Consider the following 3,422-nt stretch of genomic DNA (forward strand, 5'->3'; position numbering starts at 1 on the left):
TGACTCTCCATTATGGAGAATGGAGATTATCTTGTCTCCAATCCTTGCCCATCGCACAATGTTGCTTCCAAGTAGCTCCCTACGATTGACCATACATTTTTTCCAATCTTTGATTGTCATGTCTTCATCCCTTTTAGAAATCAGGTATGGATAGGAGTGATTCGAAGGATGACCTGGCTGTAAGTTCAAAACATCAAGACGACCTTTCCGAAACATCAGATGAGGCACCCAATTCTTCGGGATTTTCTGTTGGAAAACATAGTAATGACTTCGTAGTTAGCAATGCAGTTGAGTTTTAGAAGAATTTATGCAAAATATGCACGGATGTCGTAATAGTAAAAAATCTTACCATGAAATCTCAATGGATGTTACCGTAGTTCAACACAGGCAGTAGTGGCACGTATTGACCATAATGTGGAGGAGTTCTCCCGATAAGTTAATTCTGAGCCATCGGTGTAGTAGGTTCCATCTTCCGCACATTCTTTGAAGAATGAAAAGAAGCTATCAATGGAAATAAGTTGTCAACTATTTTGAAACAAACAATATAAATTACTTAATAACTATGTATGAGAAACTCACATAGTAGTAGAATTTGAAGCGTATCAACAAGGACCCAAATGTCCAAATTGTCCTCGGCGATGTCAAGATCACCAAGATCCATGGTGACAAGAATAGCCTCATAAAAACCATACATCTTGCAAAGTGCTTTCCAATTCGTGCAACCAAAATGGGTTACGCTCTCAGAATTGTACATATTTACGTCAAAATCTATACCATGATGTGTCCTTAGGTGAATTTTGTTTGTTTCCATACTTTCATGATCTTCAAAATCCAGCCTCTCTAAGACATAGCGTCTTGCATGGCATGGGATAAGCTAGTCGAATTGTAGAAGACGAAAATTACACATTGAAGTAGTAGAAGTCATGCTTAATTACGAAAAAAACTTGTCATCGTTGCATACTGTTTCAACGTCGAAGGTCTCCTGGAGCTTAATGCTGAAGCGCCGACCTTCGTCCAGGTGAGGCCTGTCGCACATACCCCGGTTGTCGTTGCACCAGTCTCACTCCCCTGGGAGACTTTCGTCATCCGATGACGACATTTCCTAGGTTCATATAATTCAAAGATTAAACTTGTACAACTAAATATATGTACTACAAAACTAAATTAGATCATTATTATTCATCACGGATTGACTATCGGTTTGCCGAGTCTTTTGTTGAAAACTCTTAGCTCACGTGGTGTATATATTCGACCGTTGGTAATGGTCACTCCTCCCTTCGTCCCCAAGTGCATTACACCAAAATGTCTAGCACACGGGAACGAAGGAGAAGCGACCCCCACGACAACAGTCGGGATTCTTCGTCCTCTCATATATGGTGGAGACTCTCCCTGACTGATTCCTCTCTGACATTTGCGACCGTCGGTGATGGTCGTTAATCCTCCTTCCCCAAGTGCATAACAATGGTCTAGCACAAGGAGAAGAAGGAGAAACAACCCCCACGACAACAGTCAGGATTCTTCATCCTCTCTCATATATGGTGGATACACTCCCTCATTGATTTTTCTACCGTCGGTGATGGTCGTTATTCCTCCTTCCCCTAGTGCATAACAAAGGTCTGGCACAAGGAGAAGAAGGAAAAATACCCCCACGACAACAGTCGGGATTCTTCTTCTCTCATATATGGTGCAGACTTTCTCCCGCACTCATTTGTTGACTATCATGTATGGAGCCTCGACAGACTTAAAGTCAACCCGAAATGTCGTTTAATTATTTTTCTAGAAAATCTAGTCCACTCGATATTTCCTACATATTCTAGCACAAGTCATGCCAGAATTCAGGAAAAAATCTGGCATGACCTTTGCTAAAAAAGGACATATCGAGCACCTGAAATTCGCCTGAACAGAAATTAATCAACACTCTAGCAAAACACTCGGAGGTGTAACCTGCAAACATGGCCGACCACTTGGGCAAGCACATATCCTATTTGAGCAACACAAGATATTCATGTTTATATCTACATCACATGAGCATTCATACTTGATGGTCATTGCATTTCAATGGTTGAAAAGATAAAAAAACATTTCAAAATGTCTTATAGGACTCATATTGACATGGTGATTTGGCTGGTCTCACCTCGTGGTCGGAGGGGGTCGGTAACGGGGACGACGGCGGGGATGATGGAGGGCCTCCTTGATTTCTACAAAAACAAAAACCTTATAAGCTATCAACTAATCAAATGCATATGTCTTGCATAATGGGGTCCAATTTGAGCATTCAAAGTAGGACTACTTCTCCAATTTGAGCATTCAATAAGCCAAATCGTAAAATAAATAAGTATTCAAATTAGCATGCATTCAATAAGCAAAACTAAATCATCTCTTGCATCCATACATTGTCGAATATTATCACTAATACATCTCGAATAGTATCATACATATAACACTACAAAAAAAAGACACATCCGTGACATTTTGGGCCGAATGAATGTTTTTTTTCTGTCATACGTATGACACTTCTATGACGATAATTGTGACAAAACCCGGTATCATCATAGATGTGGTGGGCTCCTACTTCTATGACAAAAAATCATGACAGAAAATGGGCTTTTCATGCTGTGCGGGCCAGAGACGCAGCTGCATGACATTCTTTGGGACGTCCATGACGGAAAAAACCGTGGTAGAAGCGAGGACGGGGAAAATATCGGGGTGTCCCCGGTTACGGTGGGTGGTCGGGGGCCGAGCGATGCGCGTTTCTCTAGTATGTACGCACGTGTGTGTGAGGCGTTGCACTCTAACTGAACCCGAGCGAGGGATTCGCCTACTGAACCCGAGCGATTGCACTGCAAGCTACGTGTTACTGAACCCGAGCGATGATCGATGGTTGTTAACTGAACCCGATCGAGTAATTCCTTCGCTACTGCTGCTAACTGAAGCTGATCGATGCTACCTCTGGATGAACAGTGAGTGTTGTTGGGGGGTTTGGATGAACAGTTCCCGGTGGGGGGTTGGATGAACAGGACCCCGTGGTGTTGCCGCTGGATGAACAGGACCCCGATCGATCGGCCGGTTGGGCGTGGATGAGCAGGACCCCGTGGAGGGCTGGATGAACAGGAACCCGTGGAGGGAAGGTTGAATAGGACCCCGTGGAGGGCTGGTTGAACAGTAGCCGGTGGAGGGCTGGATGAACAGGACCCATGGAGGTAAGGTTGAACAGGACACCGTGGAGGGCTGGTTGAACAGTAGCCGTTGGAGGGCTGGATGAAGAGTAGCCCGTGGAGGGGTGGTTGAACAGGACCCCGTGGACAGGGCTGGTTGAACAGTAGCCGGTGGAGGAGCGGTGAAGGATGGATGAACAGGAGTCCATGGATGAACAGTCACAGGAGGAGGCAGGAGGAGGTCGACGGTGGATGAACAGTAGCCCA

Source organism: Triticum aestivum, chromosome 3B (assembly GCF_018294505.1).
Source record: "Triticum aestivum cultivar Chinese Spring chromosome 3B, IWGSC CS RefSeq v2.1, whole genome shotgun sequence".
Classification (NCBI taxonomy): Eukaryota; Viridiplantae; Streptophyta; class Magnoliopsida; order Poales; family Poaceae; genus Triticum; species Triticum aestivum.